The 24,814-nt window shown below is 28.7% G+C and overlaps 1 non-coding gene across 1 annotated transcript; it reads left to right on the forward strand.

Annotated features, from left to right (window-relative positions):
* Positions 1 to 19,898: 19,898 nt before the first annotated feature.
* On the forward strand, positions 19,899 to 20,005 carry LOC149515293 (small nucleolar RNA R71). Its single transcript, XR_016327181.1, has one exon. It is a non-coding gene; the product is annotated as a small nucleolar RNA R71 (small nucleolar RNA).
* Positions 20,006 to 24,814: the final 4,809 nt, after the last annotated feature.

Below are 24,814 nucleotides of genomic sequence, written 5' to 3' on the forward strand. Positions count from 1 at the left end.
TAAGTCTCGACCCGTGACACCTGCATTTTCATAACTAGCCTTCCCAAAATGGACCCTCCTCAACATCTCACTCCTAACCCCAACCTTTACCGATAGAATCCTAACGACTAACACCTTCTTCACACAAAAAAAAGCTCTTCACCAACCTTGTGCAGTACTGACTCTGGCTTACCCCATGGTATGCACCAACCTCCCTTATAAATAGCCTCTACCACCTAATCGATCCTTAAAAAAACCTAAAACTCCACTGTAAAACACCAAAAGTAGTTTCCCTAAGCTCCAAAAAGGACCAACCCTAGAAAATCCATTTTTTTTCATCCCTTAGTTTAGAACCCACATACCAAACATAATCCCTAAATTGGCCACAACAAAAAACCAAAAAGAAAAAAAATTATAAAAACATAGTCCCCTGGTAGGGAACCAAGCACCATAGTCAAAGCCACCCTTTGATAAAAAAAATAAGAAAATCAGTTTCAATTTATTAAAAAAATTAAAAAAAGAAAGAGATAACGACAATTTGCTAAAAAGGGTTTCGATTAATAAAAAGAGCAATAAGGGAGAAAAATAAAAAAGGAGAAAGGTAAAAGAACAACGACGATCTTAGATGGCAGAATCAACGATGGTAGTAGTGGAGATATTTCAAGTTTCATAATTTTTGCTAAGGTTTGAAGCTTGAAATTATGAAGAAAGAACAAAAAAGATAAAGGGAAGGACGTAGTGACGAGCAGAGGTGTTTGAAGTAGTGGTGGTAGGCTTTTTAGAGCTTGACAATCGTGACTTACAAATCAGATCTACAAAAATCCAAAAAGTTCTTGAGAAATTTAAGTTAAAAATGGGAAAGAATATGAAAAAAAAGAGTTAATGGGTAATTTTTGGGTGAATGCCAGCATAAGTTGTAGGCAGCGAGCGACGGCCAATACTGTGTCCAGTGACTAGAACCTAAGATTGCTTTTTCAATGTGGCTGGCATTTTTGGAAGATTAAGATAGTTTATTCTTTTTGTAAAAACAAAAGATGAAATGAAGTGGGAAAAAAAACTGGACGGTCAACCCAACCCGTGGACCAAATCCATCTAACCTAGTGGGACCCATGCTCTGACTCGCCCATCTAGATGTAATTAACCTAGCTTGTTCAACCTCAAACTAGCCTAAGTCTGAAACCCAATTCAGTGTTTAGCCTAAGCTCCATCCTAGTGTTTAGCCTATCCGCTTTGAGTCATCTCCATCCAAGATTTGGTATATTTCTTTTTTTTATTATTTGTATAAGTACCTAATATTATTTACCTATGTCAAATATATAAATTTCTTTTGTGCAAAAAAAAAGTCACATATTTTATGATAAATGAATATTACAAGAATAAATATTTGTGAATGAATTTTTTGTTACAAAATAATGATAAATATTAAAAATTCAAATGATAGAATTTCGAGAAGTTCGAGTGGTGATTCCATAGAATTCCCTAGAGGAGAAAATTTTTTAAAAATTGTCAAAATATTGAAATATTTAGAAACGTTTTTCAATACAAAGATATTTATTTTTCTTTTGATTTTTTAAAGAAATAAAAATATAAAATGTTTATAAGAGCATGCCTCTTTTAGGAAATAAATTTATTTATAGATAATTATATTATTACATAACTTTTAAATATTAATAATTATTAAAAAAATAAATTCGAGCTTCCAATGATGAGATTCTAAAAAAGTTCATGCAATGATTCTTTAGGAATTTCTAGATAAGAAATTTTATCTAAATGTCGTCAATGTTTAGGAGCATTTAGAATAATTTTTAACGAATGATTTTTGTTCTTTTTTAATAGAATAAAAAATGAATTTTTTTAAATATTGTCGGGTTAAATGATAGTTGTCATATTTTATTACATGCTTTATAAATATTGATTTTGAAGATAAATATGAATCGTCTATGATGAGATTTTTGAGAATTTTGAATAGTGATTCTTAAAAGATCCTTAAGTGAAAAGGTTCCTTTTAATATGGCCAAAACATTGGAATATTTTTTAGAATTTTTCAATAAACAAAGTTTTTATTTATTGTTCCAATCAAGTTAAAAAAATAATAAATAATAAAAATATGTTTTTTATAATAAAAAATTAAGAAAATTAATTCTAAATACTAAAATTAAGATCATTTTTGTCATAATTAAAGGATAACATATAATTAATTAGTACCATTTTAAACAGGCATCGTGGGGGTGCTAATCCTTCCTCACGTGTGACCGACCCTCAACTCAAATTGTTTTTGCAAACCCAAAAAATTATCATTTTGATAAAGTTTTAATTAATTTTAAAATTTTTATTAAAAAGATATGTTTAATAGGTGGCCAATTACACCTAGCCAAAAAAAATAGGTGACGACTCTTTTTTGTTTTCAAATTCATCTAGTGGACCCAAAAACCGTTATAATAGCTTGGCGGCTCCGCTGGCAACATTATTTTTTTTAAGAGAGTCAAGCCAAAAATTAATTATGTGTTATCCTTAATTTTGATTTAATGGTCTTAATTGGTATTTAACTTTAAATTTTGTATTTTGATTTTATTTTTTTAAATAATGATAGCAATAAAAAATTCACATGCATTTAATTTAAATTATGTCATTTGTCCATTATTTATTTTTTTATACATATTACTCTTAATAAATTATGGGGCATGTAGGATAGAAATTTTGATGCCATTTCCTCTCACACACACAATGACACATTTTTTATCATGCATGAGCTCTATATTCGAGCTCTGTCCCTTTTGTAAGGGAGTAAAGTACCTATACTCTCGTGAGGTGATAGCCTTTGCAATGGCAAGTGAAATGCTCCCACTCAAATTAAACTCATTCCATTCGTAGCCTATAATGGGTGAGGATCAAAATGCCTTACTAGTCTTGTGTGGATACCAATGAGAAACAATTTTGGAGCCTTGTTAAATTTAAACCAAGCATATAGTAAACCATAAACCATGAGGGCCAATCCTAGGTAGAACCATGCCATTATTTCATAGAAATTACTCGAATTAGGGCATGAGAGAAACATCCCACTACAATCTTTATTTAGGTGTAGAATAGTGCAAATAAAACTAAAATTTTGAAAAAAAAAGAGGGAAAAATGAGAAATAAAAGAGGAACAATCTTTTAATAAAATTTCTTTTTAACATATGGTTTGACTGATCTAGTACTTGTCCAAAATTTGTACTTTCAAAAAATATTTCTAAAAAAGAAGGAAGATTTTTTTTAGCAAACAAACAAACACAAATGAAATTAAAAAAAAAAACTTTTTTATTAACCAAACCATGCCACTATTTCATAGAAATTACTCGGATTAGAGCACGAGAGAAACATCCTAATACAATCTTTATTTAGGTGCAGAATAGTGCAAATAAAACTAAAATTTTGAAAAAAAAAAAGAAAAAGGGAGAAATAAAAGAGGAACAATCTTTTAATAAAATTTCTTTTTGACAAATGGTTTGATTCATCTAGTACTTGTCCAAATTTTATATTTTCAAAAAATATTTTCTAAAAAAGAAGGAAGATTTTTTTTAGCAAACAAACAAACATAAATGAAATTTTTTGAAACAAAAAACATTTTTATTAATCGAATAAAAAGTAAAAACATGAAAAAAAAAAAAAGGCAAAAAATTTCTTAATTGTTGGTAATCTTATGTGCTTCTTTTTTCATAGAAATGTTTTCTTGAATTATTATTTCTTTTTACAAAAAAGCAAAAAAAAAAAAAGATACAAAAACAAAATTTTCAAAAAAAAAAATCAAACAGAAAGAGGTTTTTTTTCTTTTCTTTGTTAGATAAATAAAAAGCAAAAACATGAAGAAAAGAGAGATTTTACTCCTTTTTTCTCCAACCTAAATTTTCTTCTAAATTTAGAATCAAGTTTTTATGTACTCATTTCATTTTTATGTTCTCAAATTTTAAAAAAAAAAATAATAAGGGAAGTTTTAAAACTAATCAAGCGGTCCAATGGGCCTTGCAAAAATGTCTCAGCAACCAAACTTGAAATAAAAAGGCACATCTAATAAATTTTCTTTGTGGCATATTATTGGTTATGTGTTATTTCAAGATTTCCATTTGTAGGAATTTGCAAAAAAGATAGTTGTGATTTTGAATTTTATCCTTTGTAGTTCATTTAATTATTTTTATGGTTATTTACATCATGTTTCACATTTGAAAATAATAATGTAATACATGCACTTCATCTCATACCCAAATCTTAGTGTCAATTTCATTGGATTTGCATTGTATGTGCTTTGTATCCAATGCATAAAATATGTTAGTGCATCTCATATAAGTATGTTTCATTAATCATATGTATGCTTCCTGTTACTCATGTAATATGTCATTATATTTCATACATGAAGATTTGTGATGATATGATTCTATAAAATGTGTATTGTACAAATAGCATTTCTTGCAAGCACACCATCTCTCAAAAAATAGGACATTGCATTCCATGCATATACATTCACATGGTTTCTATTGTGCATATAGTGCATTCAATATAAATGTGTCTCATCACTCATATACTGTGTCATTACATACAATCAAAAAATTATATGATTCCCATTATACTTAGATTATTGATACACTTCATTTCATGTAAATATGTCTTGTTACTTGGTGAACATACATGAAAAAAAAAGGATTCTCATCAAACTTTAATGGTGCATGCGTTGCATTTCAGTATGGTATGCCTCATCTTTATTGTACATACATTCACAAATTCATCATAGGAACATCATGCCATTCATGTATTCTCACAACATCCCATCATTCAATGAATAAAAAGCACTCTTTATAAGTGAAAAAAAGGCTTTTAAAGTTCTTGTAAGAAAAAATCATGACAGAGGAAAGTTTGATAGAGCCTAGTTTTTTTCAAATTAATCTTCTTTTCATCTAAATTTGGTAAGAGCATCAAAAGGTTGAATATAGGAGAGGATTGAGCATCTCAAAGTGAATAAACCCAAGATAAAAGATAACATTGTGGACCTAAAAAACATGGTTGATGATCATAGACAATATTTGACCTTTCTAGCTTTGTACCAATTCTTGAAAGTAGGTTATTGTTTCTCAAAAAAATACTTTTAATTTTTGGTTTTTTGTAAATAATAATATATTGATTGATTAGATTTGATCTATAAATATTGTTTCTTATATTTTCTAACTCGTGTGTGAGGTAAATTCAAAAAAATTAATTTGCAATTGTTTGAAAATAAAGTCCCATAAAAGTGGTTTTCGAGATCCTCAAACAAATTTTTTTGAAAAGTAAAAAGCCTTTTCAGAGGGTAATATACATTTTTAAAATGACAAGAATCTCAAAGTAATTGGTGACTACTATTAATAAATAAACTCATCTAATACCTTCACACCTTTTCTTGACCGTTCTTATGTTTCAATGTTTTTGAATAACTTCACTCACCAATCATAATCCTTTAGGGGGCATGAACTTCAACTTGCAAACCTTGTCATTATTTGATATGTTAAGATAATAATATTTTCTTGGGCAATGAACAAAAGAGGCTAATTTTGAAAATTCATTTTGAATTTCGAAAACACAAAAAAAAGATACTTTTTCAAAATTTTAATTGGTAGTTCAATATGTATTAAATTTTGCCAATATGATTGAACCATCCAAATTCTTTCATAACTATAGACACAAAAAATACTTAAACTTTCTTTCTCAAGTGGCTCTTATTTCACGTCTTAAGGCACATTGACTAAAAGAAACAAAATTCTTTCTTCCTTAAGATAATTTGTTTCATGCAGTAATACATTTTTCCCTTATTTAACCAAAAATACTAGACAATTTGAAACCAAAATAAACTATTTTATAAACTGTGTAATCAAATTTTGGACATCCTATATAATATGATTTTCACCGTTATAAGAATCTTGAGTGGAAAACAAAATGGAGCATTAGTCACACAAAAACAATTGATGGTTATAACATAAAAATCAAGAAAAAAGTTTTTTATCTTTTTTTTAAAATAATTTGCTCTTTTAAATGATTGTGTTTGAAATGATGAATGGCCATACTTCTCTATCATTTGCATATAGAAAAATTATCCACTTATTACCCATTTGAGCTTATAAAATTTCTTATTCCAAAATGAACTCTAGCGAAGGATTATCTTTTACACTGTGGGGTAAAATAAGGATATCTTCATAAGCTCAACTTCAAGGAAATCAAGAGCATCAAACATGTTTCTCGAAGATGAGAGTCCAGGGCAAAATATGAATGAGGCTTCAGTTGGAACCTAAAGAATTCAAGAAAGTAGATTACTAAAGATGAAGTCAAATGTTTAAAAAAAACAAAAATACAAAGAAAAAAGAAAGAGCAAAGAAACAAAGATATGCACTTTTGAAGATTGGAGTTCCAGGTAAAAAGTAAATAAATTTTTAGGTAGAATTCCAAGTAAGAAGGAAGATATAATTTAAGAAAGTAGAATGCTAAAGTTAAAGTCAGATGTTTTAAAAAAAAAGAGCAAAAAAAAAAAAGACATGCAAATAAAAAATGAGAGTCTCGGGCAAAAAGTGAATGAGCCTTCAGTTGGAATCACAAGAATTCAAGAAAGTAGATCACTAAAATGAAGTCAAATGTTTCAAAAAAAAAGAGAAAAAAAAATAAGGAAAAAAAGAGGAAAGAAAGAAAAACATACACCTTGGAGATGAGAATCTGAGGTAAAAAATGAATAAAGCTTTAAGAAGATAAAATTCAAGAAAGTTGATTGCTAAAGATGAAGTCAAATGTTCCAAAAAAGGAAAGTAAAAAAAGAAAGACATGTATCTCGAAAATGAAAATCCAGAGCAAAAAGTGAATGAAACTTTAGGAAAATAGAATTCAAAAAAGTAGAATGCTAAAGTTAAAGTCAAATATTTTTGAAAAAAATTAAAAAAAAAAGAGAAAGAGCAAAGAAAGAAAGACATGCACCTCAGAGATAAGTTTGAAGCAAAAAAAGAATGAGGCTTTAGTTAGAATCCCAAGTAAAAAAGGGACATAGAATTCAAAAAAGTAGAATGCTAAAGTTAAAGTCAAATGCTTCCAAAAAAGAAATAGTAATAAAAGAAAGAAACATGGCTTTTCATCCAGAGAATGCTTTGTAAGATCCTTGGCCTAATTACCCTAATAACATATTTTGAGCCCATTTATTCATTCTTTTAGAACCCTAAACCTTGGCCTACATTACATACCTTGAAATATCTAGTTTAATCAAATGTGAAAACTTGAATTAAAAAGCTATGTTTTTGAAAATTTGTATATACTTGTATTAATTGGAAATATGTTACGAAGTTCTTCATTGATTAAAAAATATAACTCTGAGGTGAAAACCTAAAAAAGGCAATTTAGAGCTAGAGCCACTTTTGAGACCCTAAAAGAATTTTAAAGTTTCAAGGTTTTGTCAAAAATAAAAAGTCATGATTCAAAACATTTTGAAGGATCAGTACCCATTAAAGACTTTACATTTCACCAAAGCATAAAACTAAAAAAAACCATCCTTCTTCTCTTCCCAAATCCTTTTTGAAAAATAATGATTAGTTTTGATGCACATTGAAGTATCATGTTTTCAACAAAAAAAAGTGTTTTAGAAAAATTATTTCTTTTATAAGCCCAAGAATAATCCTTGCAAGCTTCATCGAGCCTTCTTTAATATATGCCTACCAGTGAAAAAAATTAAATTGTTGATTACCCCCATCCATAAGCATTCCAAATAATAATCATCAATTTTCAAAAGATTCGAAAGTCATGAGTTTTAACTTTTCACATTGATTACAATGATACTTTATGTGGGGCAATTTTATGATCACTTTTGAAAAGTTCAGAGATTATTTGAGCATTTTACACAGAAAAACTGAGATTATTTTTGGTGAAGAGTAAAGATTAAAAAATTGGATAGAGATCCTTCGAAAAAGGAAACAAAAAGAGTTCATATTTACATCACTTACATTCATATTCACATGGACATCATAAGAAAAACATTTGACCTGTATGCTGTAAAAAAAATCACATTTGTTTTAATTACATGTGCATCATTAAAAAAACATTTCATTTACAAGTTACAAAAAAAAAAAAGACATTCGTATTTGCATAACTTGCATTGGCACTAACATGTGCATCATAAGAAAGACATTCGCATTCGCATCTATATCATGAAAAATACATTCGTATTTGCATCAGTTGCATTTGTATCATGAAAAGACATTCGTATTTACATTATCTACATTATAACCAAGGCATTCGCACTTGCATCATAAAAAAGAAATTTACATTTGCATCATTGCATCTGCATCATAGAAAACGTATTTGTAGGGTTATTTACATGAAATGAATATTAGCATTTGCAAAAAAAGTCACTTGTATTTGCATCAAGCATTCACATTCTTGCATTTGCATAAACATTCACATTCATAACTTTTGATAGAAATAATTGCATTTGTAAATGTTGTAAATATTAGAAAAAAAAAAGAAAAAAACAAATGAAGAGAGAAGAAAATGTAGTAAGTTTTTGAAAAAAAAAGTTTAAGAAGAAAAAAAAGAAAAAAAAGGAAAAGTCTCCCAATGTGAAAGATAAGAAAGAAGAGTCTACCAAGAAAGAATAGAAGGAAAGAGTTTGAAAAAAAAAAGGGCAAAAAGAGATAAGAATGTCTATTATGAAAAAAATGAGAGATAAATAAAAAAAAGAAAAAAATAGTTTGACAAGAAACCAAAATGTCAAAAAGGTTTGAAAAGTCGAAAAACATTATTTGCAAAAAAAAAAGATTATTGAAAAAAAATGAGCTTTGATACAAGATAAAACTTAAGCCCAGTCTAGCTAGCATCCAGATCAACTCAAACCAAGATTAGCTAGCATTTTAAGCCCAGATCAACCGACACCCAAGCCCATATTACTTGGCACTTTAAGCCCAGTCAAGTTGGCTTCCAAGATAATCTCTAAGACCTCCAGGCATAATCTTTAAGACCTTCAAGTATAGTCTCCAAAACCTACAGGGTAAAATATTTTAAAATTTCAAAGTTTTGATGCCTTTGATTGGGAGGAACATTAAAAAATGTTGAGTTTGTAAGACCTTTGGGCATAATCTCCAAGACCTCTGGATAAAACATTTTAAAATTTCAAAGATTCAATGCTTTTGATTAGGAGAAGCATTCAAAGATGTCAAGATATGTAAGACCTTCAGGCATAATCTTCAAGACCTCTAGGTAAGACATTTTAAATTTTCAAAGTTTCAATGCCTTTGATTGAGAGGAACATTCAAAGATGTCAAAATTTGTAAGACCTCTGAGCATAATCTCCAAGACTTCTAGGTAAAACATTTTAAATTTTCAAAGTTTCAATGCCTCTGCCTCTAATTAGGAAAAGCATTCAAAGATGTTAAGATTTGTAAAACCTTCGGGCATAACCTCTAAGACCTTTGAGTAAAACATTTTAAATTTTTAAAGTTTTAATGCCTCTGATTAAAAAGAGCATTAAAAAATGTCAAGATTTGTAAAACCTTCGGATATAATCTCTAAGACCTTAAGGTAAAACAATTTAAATTTTCAAAGTTTTAATGCTTCTGATTGGGAGAAGCATTAAAAAATGTCAAGATTTGTAAGACCTCAAAGCATAATCTTTAATACTTCTAGGTATAGTTGGTAAGACTTTCAGGCAAAAAATTTTAAATTTTTAAAGTTTCAATGCTTATTATTAAAATAGCATTCAAAGATGTCGAGATTTGTAAGACCTCTGGGCATAATCTCTAAGTCCTCCAAATAAGGTTTGTAAGTCTTTCAAGCTAAATCTGTTTTAATTTCAAGATTTATAAGACCTTTACGCATGATCTCTTATTCTACTTTCAAAAGTTATTGAGTTCTTGTTTTAAAAAGTTTTTAAATTTGTTTTCAAATAGTCAATTTATAAAAAGTAATAAAGACAAAAAAAAAGCCAAAAACCCAAAAAAAAAAAAAACCAAAACAAAACAAAGCAAAAACAAAAAAAAAAACTCTTGAAAAATTTTGAATCATTACTCCAAACAAAATTACTGTCTATATCTTTATCCTATTCTTCATTCTCAATGATGTGCAAAAAAGGGCAGCTGTGGACACCCAATTTTGCCAAGCACAACTTAAATTTGTTTAATTTTTAAATTTGATTTTAACATTCAATTTTGGCTAACTTAATTAGATTTAATTAAATTAAGCTCTTTCATGTTTGTCCCAAATTAATCGTTTTTTAATTGATTTGCATAATTTGAAGTTCAATCTAATTTAATATGAATTGATTTTACTTTTTTTTTTATTTTTACGTTTGGTTCAAATAATTTAGTTTGGACTAATTTGAGTGTAGTAATCGAATTAGTGTGTTACGAACTTACTTCAAATTAATTGTTTTTAAATCATTTATATGAATCAAAATTTGGTCTGATTTAAAGTTCGAATCCTAAAGTCCAATTCGGCTCATTCTCGAATAAAAATTCAATCATTTGAGCTTGATGGTCCAATAAGAGCCCAAATAAATTTTTTAGGCCTCAGGCTCCAATTTTAGGCCCAAATTAAGCTTTTAAGCCTAATTTTAGTCTTATTATTTTATTTTGCTTATTTTTTAGATATAAATAAATTAATTTATACAACAAAAAAAAAAAAAAGGAAACAACCAAAATGAAATGGTCGGTAACCATTGCACTAAGGGCAGCTTGTTGCAACAACAAACCAAGTTCCACTACCCTACAATCAAGAGCTTCAACTCCACTACCTTGCTTACTAAAACTTTGGACTATTGTTACAAATTGCCAAATAAAAACAAAGCTGAAGATATATAAAAAAAAGGGGTCCTATTTTCAATTGAAAAAAACATGAAGGATACATTTTTAAAGAAGGAAAAGAAGCAAAAAACTTTGTTCACAAAAACTACCCAGACACCCTAGTGAACTAGAACCATCTACATATAAAAAGAGTCTTTCCAGTCTCTATCTAACACCATTTCACCATTTCCAAACTTGCACCAAGTCACTGTGTCATAGGCTCCAAACTCAAGCTTAGATCGTGCGACCTTAGATTAGGAATGGACTCCGTATGCCTAAGTCAGCCTACTAAACAAGATGGAAATGATTTTGTGATTTTTATGCATATTGATTTGTAATTGTTGGATATGCTTATATACTATGTTAATTAAAATTACTCAATTTGTTCTCAATGCTTGGATAGTGTGAATATTTTTTAAAAACTTGATTGTTATATTCTAAATTGCTATAACTCTTGATTTTTGAATTGATAAACATCTTGTGCTTAAGTGAGATATGTATATTGATTCTTTGTTCATCTATGTCTTTGGTCAAGGTATATGCTCATATGATGATTGGTTCAACTTGACCTTAATACTTGTGATTTGAAAGTGCTTAAATTGTCTATTTTTTAATTTGTGAAATACTTTTATGAAATATGCTTATTTTTGCACTTAAATGTTTTATTAATTTTGTGAAATATTTTAGATCTTGTGCTCAATTGATATATCTCTTGATTTGTGATTTTCAATATGATGAACTACTTGCTTGTAAATGATATGTGTTATTGGTTCATCTATTGTTCTTGTCAAGCATGTGTATATATGATAAATGTGATTTTTCTTGACTTGACATAGTTGCAACATGACTTAAGTAAATGAATTTCTTATGATGCTTATTTTTAGGTTAAGTTATTGTTGACTATGGCCCATAATTTGTGTAGACATATTTATGCTTTTGTGCTAAAATTTTCTTAAATATTTTTTTGATGATAAATATGTCTTCCTTGAGTTTTTATTTTTTATATGGCCTAAAATTTATTTTGACATATTCTTTGGTGATTTATTGAATATATATGAATATTGAATATGTTTATTTTGTGTTCATGGATGATCAAAAAAGTTTGATTTGTGCACATTACATGAGAACTTTTACTTTAGAGCCATTCTTGTGCTATTTGATGCTTAACTTGATACATGACCATTAGCTTAAGTTTATAAATATATCACCCTTGCAATTGGCAACTTGTGCTTAGTGAATAAATTTTCTTTTACCTATAATGACTTAGAATATGGAATTCGTTTCTAACAATTGGTATAATTTTTATCAATTGATATTCTTGATGCTATTAATGAATATTTTTTTGTCAAGAATATTTTCTAAGTCTATACTAGGAGAACTTCAATGAGCATGAATGAACCTACATTTTTGGAATTTCAAGTATAGCAAGCAAAGTATGTTATTATCATCAATCAAGCCCAAGTACATAAAAGACTAGCTTAAATGATGTGGAATAGAGGATTCAAAGCCTCACTCAACTACAATGAGCACAACAACATAGCTTGATAAGGATGGAGGTAATTATATTGAATCTATGCTATGTGCCTATGATTTATAATGTTTAATGCATGATTTGATAAATGCTTGCTTTGATATGTGCAAAAATGAGATATTATGTTTGAATTAGTGAACACTTTGCACAAATTAATCACCAAGCTACTTAATAGAATTTGTCTTAACTTTGTTAAATGCTTGGATTGATTAATATTCATGCCTAGTTCTTGATTGCTTTGATTACTAGTTTTTTATTACATGAATATTCATTTGAATCTTTGGACATGGATATGAGTTAAATAAATTGATTTCTTTGAACATGTTCATTGATTGAGTCCATTGAGATAGCATGTACCATATTATGTCTAAAGGTTTGCATTTTTTTTAGGTATAATGCAATACATGTTTTGAAATGTTCTTGCATATGCTTGTGTGATTTTGTTTGAAATAAATATATTTTTGATTACTTGCATATGCTTATATTAAGCACATTGCTATGTAATGAAATAATTTGGATTATAATTGAATAATTATGCTTTCATTATTTCTTTGCTATAGTATATGTGCTCATCATGTTCGAAAAATCATGTTTATATAATCTTTGTTAGGACATGATGATTGAACCTTATCGCTCATTAGCACTTATGGTTTATTATATACATATGAGCTTTTGGTTCTTGTTTGGATAGGATAGCTTATGAAAGATTACTATTATCATTTATATATGTACTGAATGAATCTTTCATATGCTTGAAGTATATGTGCTCTATAAAATTTATTGAATAAAATTGCTAACAATTGGTAACAATTGCTATCAAAATTGCTAAATTTTTTTTTTTGAACTTTCATAGATGCTTATTTATGTGGCTATCCTTAATATAACTTATAACTTTCATGCAAAATTGTGTGTGCCTTAAATTGATTAATTCTTATTTTGGAAAGGAGGAAATATCTTAGAATACAGTTTTACTTGATTTTTTTTGTGATAACAATTGGTATACTTTGTGATAACATATCTTTAACAATTGGTATTCTTAACAAATGGTATAAGCTTGTATGCATGTGCTTGAATTTATGCTTAATTGCTATTGATGTTCTAGGTTTTAAGCACATCTTATCCTAACATGATTTATGAGTAGATTGCATATCATTCATTATCCTTTGCTCATAAATTTCATGTAGTGAATTTGAAGACTTGTGCTAAAATACTAAAATTGGATACACTTATACTTTTGTGCTTTAATACATATATGTGAACTTTATTGTGCATATTACAATTGATTACATGCATTCAAAATACTCTTGATATTATTGGTATTAAGCTTTTTGTCCCATGCCTTGAATTAATCTTTCTTTCTTTTGAAATGACAAAAAGGGGGAGAGAGTTTAGAGATATTTCTTCTTGTGTGCTTATTGCAATTGATATAGGAATTTAAACATTTGGTATAAAGAGCATAAACAAAAGGGAGGAGAAATTTTTTCTAAATATATTTGTTAATGATGCCTCTTTGTGTTTATTTTTTCATTAATATGCTCATGCCTTTTTACTATGACAAAAAGGGGGAGAAATATCATATGGATAAATTTGCTTGTGCTTGACATACATATGTTTGATTGTGCTTGTTTCATAGATTTGACTAACATATGTTTATTGAGTTGTGTTGGATTATGATGCATTAATTAAGAGAAAGTTTTGCCTTACATTGTTTAAGGGAGAGTTTTTCAAAATGTTTTTCAAAATCTTAAATGTCTTAAAGAAAGTTTTTTTTATCAAATAAATTTATCTTTAAGTTTTCTCATATCAAAAAGGGGGAGACTATTAGTCTTGAATTGATCCTTATTTTGAAATGACAAAACATTAAACTAAATAAGCTTGATCAAGATTTTGAAAAAGATTTATTTAGTACATGTTCTTAAGTTTTATATTTTGGTACTAAATAAATAATATGTTTTTCAAAGTATAAACAAACCTTTCTTTGTTTTCATATTTCTTAAACCAAATCTATCTTTAAAGATTATTTATTTGAACTTAAATGAAAGTCCAATTGTTGTTTTTAAAGTGAACTTATTCATTTTGGACTTAATACAATTTTGATAATATTGGTTTTGAGAAATAGATTAACTTAAGAAAGTTTTTTTACAAGAACAACGTTTTCCAACATTGAACTTATTTTATTTTTTTTTTGTATTAATTCACAAAGTTTTAATATTTGAATTTTATATGGTTGGAAAGCTCTTTGAGTCTACTTTTTAATGGATTAAACAAAATGAAAATCTAAATTTTTTAAGAAAAGATTTTGAATTTTTACTAGACACTTAGCAGTTGTCTAAAAACTGCACAAAAGGTAGATTTGAAAATTCACTATAATTCGTACACAATGAATTAGATGATGAATTTTATATGGATAGAAATGTCTTTAAGTCTAGTTTCTAAATCTTTAAATGGTTTGTGATTTGGATTGGTATAACTCAAGATATGATTAAATTAGTAAGTAGAGTGCAAAACAAAATACAACAAAGTAGCTTGACAAAATCGATTCCCTCAAGGAAGGGATCGATCAGGTCATGAATTTTAAAAGCAAATTGGTTTAAAACATGAATAAATTGATCCCCTCATGGAAGGAATCGATCAAGTCATGCCCAGAATATGTCCAGCGACTAGTTTCTCAAGCATTCGATGACTATCTTCTTTTCCCAAGCATCTCCAACGGCTAGCTCTTCATTTTCTCTATATATTAGCCATTCCAACACACCAAGAAGGTTGATTAAGCAAGAGAGCAAGTGGTAACAAGTTATATTTTCATTTTCTCTTAGAATCAAGAGTTTTTAGAGCTTAAGTTCAATATCCTTTGTATTTCTTGTATCCAAAATATTGTTGTTCTTCATTCATCACATTTCCTTGTACTTCATTAGGCAAACACTTAGCCTTTAAGAGGTGTTTTTAAGTTTGCATTGTTATTAAGTGATTTTGTAATCAAGAGGTGAGGTATCCTTTTGTATTTGTGGGATTGAGAGGTTACTACTTAGCCTAGAAAGTAAAAAGTATAAGATTTCGATCTTAGGTCTTAGTGAAAAAAAATAGGGTTATAATTTCAATTCAAGTACAGTGGATTGAATCCTTGGTGTGGACAACCAAGAGAGAGGACGTAGGTACCTTATGGAGAATGATCGAACCTCTATAAATTCTTGTGTTTGATTTCTCTATCCTTATCTCTTTATTTTAATTATAGTACATTTTTTATTATAGTTCATCAATTCATTATTATTTGCATCATATTTTGATATTGATTTTAATTTTCATTCAATTATATTGAAATCATTTGTTTGAGAAGAATTTGAAAAAATCTAATTCACCCTCTCTTGGATCACCATCTCACCTATAAAGCTAACAGATAAGATTACAAATTCTTACTCTAATTGAAAGATTAAAGGCTTTCTTAATCTTGGGAGAGGATTGGCCAAATATAAAATCTTCAAAGATTGGGTGTGTTGGCCAAGTGGAACTTTTTATTAGTCTTCATTGCTCATTTGTCATGCCTTATCATCATCTTGAAATCTTTATAGGAGTTTTGGCTAAACTTGATTATCCAAGACAATCTTCTTGATTTAGTTCAAACTCTTAAGATTAAATCTTCAAAAATCCTTCTTGAATAGAAACTCTAGCCTTATTTGTTGTAAATTATTTATCTTGTATTTAAACTCTTTTAAATTGATAAAAGAGTCATTCTTTAATAAGATCTCTTATTGATTGAATGGATGTAGGAGTTCTTATTCAAGTTGGATTCTTCATTAACCGAATGCTTGTAGGATTCTTATTACTAATTGGATTCAGTTAAACTTCCTTACTACATACTTGAATATTATTTGGATTAGGATTAGCCTATTCTTGCATGGATTTTTATGGCATTGCATGGCTTTCATGTCCCATATGAAGTAAACCCTAAAGATCAAGAACTCACACATTTAATGCACCAAATTTAAGTAAATTTTTAAAATTTTTAAACTAAATGGACTTGTAAAACACTATAATTTTAACTGCTAGCACACCCGCACCTTAGATTTTTGCTTGTCCTCAAGCAAAATTCTTAACTTAACTATACTAATAATAAAAATAAATGTACACAAACTCAAAGTTTCATAATTATCAATCAAGCACTATAATATAATACAAAGATAGTTATGAATACAATTAAATAAGAAATTTATTCAAAAGTAAGCTTTCAATTTCATACAATTCTCATGAATATGAAAGTAATCTATATGTAATCTATACATACAATTTAAGCAAAAAGTATGCAACATATACCATCACATATCAACTTAAAGATAGAGCACATTCATATGTTTACTTTCTTTATTCCTTCTCCTTTAATGTAGACTTGTATACTTGACTCAAGATCAATAAGTCTTTATAGGCTTGTAATTTAAGGTTTTTAACCCTTTGCTTACTTTTTTCAAGAATAAACTTGAGAACATTTTACATTTTTCAAGGTAGAGGAATCTTTATTTGATTATTTTTCATATAGCCTTTTTGACTTTTGCTTTGCCTTGCTTTGCCTTGCCTTGCCTATTAAATATAACTTTGCTCTCTTTATTTTATCCTGTACATGCATAAGCAATGTGGGTTGAGTAAAAACAATATGGATAATTTATAAAAAAAGGCTTAGGCTTATTAGTATTGTTAAATAAACAAAGAAAATGAAATATAAAAGCTCAAAATTAAGGTGCTAGGGATGCATTATTCATAGGTTGATTTTGAAAGGCTCAAATAATCAAAAGAATACCTAAATCACTTCTTAAATCAAGCATAGTCTAGGATTTCGCCTCAAGGGTTAAGTAGGCAAATTCTAAAGTTATACTCATGCCTTAAATCTTTATGCAATTTTATATTTTACATGCTTTTAAAAAAAAAAAACTTATGTGTATCAAATATCAAGAACAAAATACACAAAACATAAAAATCACAATCTAAAGAAAAGCATACTTAAGACATCGTTCCATGTTTCATTACATTCATACTTGTTTTCACATCATATATAAGTCACTAATGATTAACTTATAACACATTAGCTAAGATTGCATCATAAAGATTATAAGCATGTTAACTTGGTTTGAAAACAAAGAATTTTTAGGGATACTTACAAAAAAAATTTCAAAAATAGTTTTGCACAAAAGATTTCTTCCCCCCTCTAAACACTTGGTTTGCATAATATTTCACATAAAACATTAAAGGATTAGGGAAAAGGAATACTTAAAAAAAAATTTGAAAATAGTTTTACATAAAAGATTTCCTTCCCCTACGCTTGGTTTGCATTATATTTCACATGAAACATTAAAGGATTAGGGAAAAAATTCCCCTATCTTAGTCTTTTTGAGGCTGAATCTTGTAACTTGCTTTGGCATCTCTTACATCTCTTCATTCCTAAGAAAACAACACAAAAACAAACAAAAGATAAAAGCATACATGTCATAAACAAAATTAAATAACAAAGGAAATGTAAAACTTGGGTTACCTCTCAAGTAAAGCATGACTATCCCTAAATGTCAAAGATTACACCTTTTTTTTTAAGAGAGGCTTTCCTTTGTTGTTTGCTTTTGTGGTATCACATAAATAAATTTGGCTTTAAGAGATGAACTTACTTTTATAGCAAGGATCACATAACACAGGGATATGTTCTAACATTGGGTTTTTCAAGCTTGGATTAGTGAAATGGGTCTTGGGCTTGCATGGGTTGGTCAAGTGAGTTTTGAAAATGGACTATTAGGCTAGATTTTGTGGATTCAGTTGGACTCCTTAACAATTGGTCTTTCCTTATCATTTATTCTAGACATTCCTTGATCATCTTTTTCATCTTTAAGGATACCATGTCCTTCAATTTTAACGGTAATCCTTTTATTTTTAAATCTCAATGTTACCTTATAGTTATAAACATCAATTAAAGCTCTAAAGGTCATAAGAAAAGGTTTACCTAAGAGAATTGGGGCTCACTATCTTTCATATTTAGAATAGTAAAATCAACTAAAAAATTATATTTGCCTACTTTAATAAGAATATTCTCTAGAATTCTTGGTGGGTTTTCGGTAAATCTATTGCAAATTTGATGCTAAAATGTGGAGGTCTTAATGCGCTAACTTTCAGTTGTATAAAAACATTCAAAGGCGTTAAATTGATACTAGACCCTCAATCACATAAAACTTCATCAAAGTTCAAATGACCAATAGGACAAGGTATAGTGAAACTTTCTAGGTCATCTTGCTTAGTCAAAAAAAGTTGTTAAAATGCTAGGCTACACTCATCAACAAGTATAACTTTCTTTAACTCTTTAAGTAGCTTTTTCTATAGGTTTTGGTGTTGATTAAGCTACTTCAAATTTCTTCCTTTAGGTAGACATTCTTGGAGTCATTCTAACCTTTTATATGTCATGATTTTTTTTTTTTGCACTTCCTCTTTTGGTTCTATACTTTTTAAAAGAGCACTTTCAACTTGTATAAGTTCTTTATCCTTCTTAGCCGAATTTATATACTCTTCTTCAAATTCTTAAGGATCCTTTTCTTGAACTTTTACTTCTAGGTTTTTCTCAATTTTGGAGTTTCTCTTTATCTCCTTAAGGTTATTATCCTTTAAAATATCTTTTTGAACTTTAATTGTCATTGGGTGAAAACTTTGTAAAATTACCCTTTCAAACTGAAGTAATTCTTCATCTTTCATGACAAATTCCTCTTCAAGGTATTCTTCATTAGGCCTTTTTCAAAAAACTTCACAAGTTAACCACCATTGGCTTAACCATCAAAGCATCATCATTCTAAAAAAATTAAGCCCTTTCTTCACCATATAAGTACACAGCACTACACACCTTCTTACCTTGTTTCTTAGGGTTGGACTTGGTGTTACTAGCCAAGGATTCTAATGGGTAGATAGCTAAAGCACTGGCTAATTGGCCCATTTGAATTTTTAGGTTTTTTATAGAGATAGCTTAGATTTGAATGGTGGCATTATGGGTTTGTATACGTTGTGTGAGCATTTCTTCAAGGTTAGATTTATTTTCTTAGGGTGGATTTTAGATTTGTTGGTTTGGGTAAAAGTTTGAAGCTTGGTTGGTGTTTTGGTAGTTGGTTTGGTTTTGGTTCCAAGAAAAGTTTTGGGTGGTTCTTTCAGCCTAGGTTGTAAGTATTGCTATAAGGATTGTAGGTAACGTTTGGTTTGTTGGGCATATTGTCCAATTTCTACCCTAAACTATCACCTATCAAAAGAATATAGTCTTTCACAAAATATCACAATCATAAATGGGTATTGGATGGCTTGGACAGGGGTGATACAAGATTGGGTTCTTAAGGAATCTATCTTTAAGGCTAGCTAGTTGTAATATGATGGAGGTGAAGTGTTAAGCTCATTTAACCCAATACCTTTTTTGTGACCTTTCTCTCAATTCCTTATGATAGTTATCTGTAGCCATCTTCTTAATTAATTCATAAGTTTACTCTACTAACTTACTCATTATGGCTCTTCTAGTGACTTAATCTAAGGTTATTCTTATAGGTGTTAGCCTATTATAAAATATATGAATTTGTAGCCATTGTGGGAGACCATGGTGTGGACATTTATGTAACAGTTTTTTATATCTTTCCCATGTATCATATAATGTTTCCCTAGCAAACTATTGAAAGGTGGTTATTTTGTTCCTCATTTTATCCATTTTGGCTGGTAGAAAAAACTTGGCAAAGAACTTTTAAAATAGATCGCCCCATGTGGTAATAGAGCCAGATGGTAATGAAGATAACCAACTTTTCTCTTTATCTCTGAAAGACAAAAGTAGAATAGCATCACCAGAAAAATGTAAATTTGGATCATCATTTGATAATCCTCCAAATTGAACAAAAGTTTAGACCATTTAAATGATTGAAGGCTTAATCTCGAAATTGTTAGCTTGAATCACTAGCCTTCTAATAGATGGTTGGAATATTTTATGATTAGGAATGGTGTAGTCTTCATAGTTTTATGACCTTCGTTTGATGCATTCACCATTGAAATTGGATTAGTTGTTTGCTCTTTTTTTAGTCACCTAAAAGTTCTTTCAATCTCTTTATCAAGTAGAGCTAAATCAACACATTGAAACCTACACATGCAAACAAAAAAAAAAAGATAAAAACATATTTAAACAAGTAAAAATAAAAGGTGTTTAAACTACAAAGCAGTATAGATTGATATTGATATTGATTATTTTACACTAATATAATCCCCAGCAATGATGCTAAAAACTTGATTGTTGCTTTTTATATAGCCTGTAAGTGCATGGATCCATCAAGTAATAAAGTGATTAAGTGGAATATTGTTCCTATGAGGATTATGATTTTGATTGTTGGGTTGCAAAATCAAGTACCAAAGATGATGTTTTACTAGCCTTATATTCAAACAAATAAAAAAATGATTGTTTATATTGAAAAACAACTAAAGAAAATAATTGAAAGATGTAAACAAAGATTGTATATAAACCAAGAACCATCTAACCAACTATCATTTGGTAGTTTTAATGGATGGCTGAATAAAGCAAGATCTAAAGTAAACCAAATGTTTTAGAAAGAATGTAAAGGGTGGCCAATTGTAATAAAGCATGAAAAGAAAGATTGAAAACAATAATTGTAAATTGAAAAGAATATAAAGATTACTTATGAAAGAAAAAAAAAAGAGATCTTGAATAAGAATGCAAAAGAACTTGTATTAAAGAAAGCTTTTAAGAAAATAAGATTGTTATGCTATGGCTAGTTTGTCATCCTAGCCAAACTAAAGAAAAAAAATAAAGAAAATTTAACTAAAAATTGAAACTACAAGAGAAAGAAAGATAAGAGATGTAAGATGAAATATGTGTCAAAAGTAAGAATAGCCCACCTATTTATAGCCATAGGTTTGATTAAGAAGGGATATGATTAACAAATCCTACTCTAATTCTAAACTTTTGAAAGATTATAGGTTATCTTGATCATGGGAGAGGTTTGGTAGAGCATGAAGCCTTCAAAGATTAGGTGTGTTGAACGAATGAAACTTCTTGTTTAGTCTTCATTGCTCATTTGTCATTCTTTATCATCATCTTGAAATCTTGATGGGAGTTTCGGCTAAGCTTGATTATCCAAGACAATCTTTTTTATTTACCTTCAACTTTTGAGATCAAATCTTCAAAACTCTTTCTTGAATATAAGTTGTAGCCTTATCTTTTGTAAAATGTTTATCTTGTATTTAAATTCTTTTAAAGTGATTAAAAAGTCTTTCTTCAGTAAGATATTTTTTTGGCTAAATGGAAGCAAAAGTCCTTGTTCAAGTTGGATTCTTCATTAATCAAATGCTTGTATGATTCCTATTACTAACTAGATTTGGCCAAATTGCCTTATCATATGGCTAAATATTACTTGGATTAGGATTGGCTTATTCTTGCTTAAATTTGCATGGCGTTGCATGGTTTTGAAGTCCTATATGAAGTAAACCTTAAAGATAAAAAGTTGACAAATTAAACGTATTAAATTCAAGTAAAATTTCAAAATTTTTGAACTAAATGGACCTATAACTTTTTTTATAATTTAGTAGTAATTTGATAGATTAGTAGTAAATCACTAATAATATTATAGTAAATCACTAATAATATAGTAATAAATCACTAAAAACTTAGTTAATGATCATTAATAACATTATAGTAAATCACCGTTAAATTAGTAGTAAATCAATTATAACTTTATAAAAAATATCAATAATTTAGTAGTAAATCACCAACTATTAATAACAAACATCATAATTTAATGGTAAATCACTTATAAATTAGTAGTAAATCGTTGGTAATTTAGTAGTGAATCATGATAGCTTAGTAACAAATCATTGATAATATAATAATAAATCAATAATAATTTAATTTCATTCATTGATAACTTTTTTTGTACTTGAAATGTTGACAATTTACATATCAAATCACGATCAATTTCCTAATTTATTAAGATTTTTTTTTTTTGTCTTTTATTTGTTTCTATGTTTGAATGATTATGTTATGCTTTTGTAGGTTTCTTTGTACATAACAATTCCTCTATATATTTGGAGATTCCTTTTAATAAAATAACACTCAAAGAATATTGTTTTTTTATCTCTATTTTATGGTATTAAAGTAAGGTTTGCTCTTTTTTTTTTTCTTTTTCTAGTAGCCAAAATAACCATAATTGGTGCCTTTCAAGAGAATAGATCAGAAGTGACTTTTAAACCAATTACAATAGTTACTTCAAAGTGCACAATTGCACAAAAAGGTAACCATATCTCTTCTTTGGGTGCAAAATCCGATTATAAGAAATCTTGAATTATAGATTCTAATTTGTCCAACCATATGATAGGATGCTATCAATTACTTTCAACATATAATACATGTTCTAAAAATCTTAAGATTTGTATTGTTGATGGATCACTATCCTCTATTACTGGAAAAGGAAACATTAAGTTTCGAGTATGACATTATTTTAAGTTTTGCATGCTCCAAATTTAGCATGTAATTTAGTGTATATTAGTAAATTGACAAAGGACTTGAATTGTGTGGCTAAGTTCTATCTTTCATATTATGAGTTTCAAGATTTACTTTTGAGGAGGGTAATTGACAATGTTAAGGAGCATGAAGGCTTGTACTATTTTGAAGATCCTTAACAATTGAATAAAAAAGCTTTGGCTTTAAATGGTGAGTCTGTTTTTGTTTCTAGTGAAATTATATTATGGCACAATAGATTAGGACATCCTAGTTTTCCATATCTAAAAACTCTTTTCCCTTCTCTTTTTAAGAATAAAGTGTCCATACTTTTCATTGTGAAACTTGTCAACTTGCCAAACACACTCATGTTTCTTATCCTAGTCATCTATATGGATTTTTTAAACCTTTTTTTTTAGTTCATAGTGATATTTGGGGACCTTCATGGGAAAATAACATAATTGGAACTAGGTGGTTCATGACTTTTATAAATGATCATACACGAGCTTGTTGGGTACACTTATTAAAAGACAAAATTGATGCTAAGGCAATTTTTTAGCAATTTCACAAAATGATTCTAACACAATTTCAAACTCAAATCCAAATTTTCTACATGGACAATAGGCAGGAATATTTTAATTCAATTCTTGGTGATTATCTAAAAGAAAATGGGATTTTTCACCAAAGGTTTTATGTTAACACCTCCCAATAAAATGGGGTTGTAGAACATAAAATAGTCATCTATCAAAAGTTGCTCGTGCTATCATATTTACTAATAATGTTCCTAAGTTTTTTTGAGGAGATACTATTTTAATAACCTTATACATGATTAATAGACTTCATACTAGAGTTTTTAATTCTGAAACACCATTGAACATGTTACTTGAATCATATCCACAAACTAAGTTGTTTACTTTTTTATCCCCAAAAGTCTTTGGTTGCATATCTTTTGTTCATGACAAAAATCTAACTCGTGGGAAGTTGGAACCTAGAGCTATAAACCTTATCTTTATTGGATACTTTTCTACTTAAAAAGGGTATAAGTTCTATTGTCCATCCATGAAAAAAAACATTTATCTCATTAGATGTCACATTTTTTTAAAATTAGCCACTTTACCCTAAACCAACTCTTCAGAGGGAGATTTAGGTGAATATAGGCTTTGGGATTTTTCCATTCCACTTCTTTTAACATTTGCTATTCCTATTACGTCACCAATAAAAGCTAAGTTGGAAATAGGGACATATTCATTTATGCTTAATCCTCAACAAAAAATAGAGCTCCTTGTTTATTCATGACATAAACCACAGCCTTGGGAAGTACAAACTTTTGTGCCCTAAACACATTGTCAAGAATCTAGTCCACCAGAAAATTTTGAATCAAAAAATGCCAAGCCTACAACACCATCACCAATTAAAATCTATCTACAAGTAAATTCTGAATCAGAAAAGGTTGTGCCTATCGCACCATCACCAGCAAATACTCCACCTAACAATCTAAATGTAATTATAGCACTCAAAAAAGGTGTAAGATCATACACTCAACACTTTTCCAATTATATATCCCACAATCATTTGTCTACTACATTTCATGCCATGATAGAAAAGATTATGGTAACTAAAATCCTACAAAATATTCATAAACTTTTAAAAATCCTAGAATGGGAAGCAATTGTACTTGAACAAATAAGAACATTAAAAATGAACGAGTCCTGGGATGTTGTGGAGTTACGTAGAGGAAAAACACTAGTTGGATGTAAATGGGTGTTTACTATTAAGATAGTTTAGATGGTGGAATAGAGAGACACAAGGCCCGCTTAGTTACGAAACGATTTACTTAACTTTTTAGAGTATACCACACTAAAACATTTACTTCAGTTGCTATATTGAATACTATAAGGGTACTGCTTCCAGTAGCTACTAATCTTGACTGGTCATTACACAAAATGGATGTCAAGAATACCTTTTTGAATGGGGAGCAGCATGAAAAAATTTGTATGAATTTGCCTTCTAGCTTTG

The sequence above is a fragment of the Durio zibethinus genome, chromosome 13 (assembly GCF_047325235.1).
Source record: "Durio zibethinus cultivar Kanyao isolate XHJ-2024 chromosome 13, ASM4732523v1, whole genome shotgun sequence".
Classification (NCBI taxonomy): Eukaryota; Viridiplantae; Streptophyta; class Magnoliopsida; order Malvales; family Malvaceae; genus Durio; species Durio zibethinus.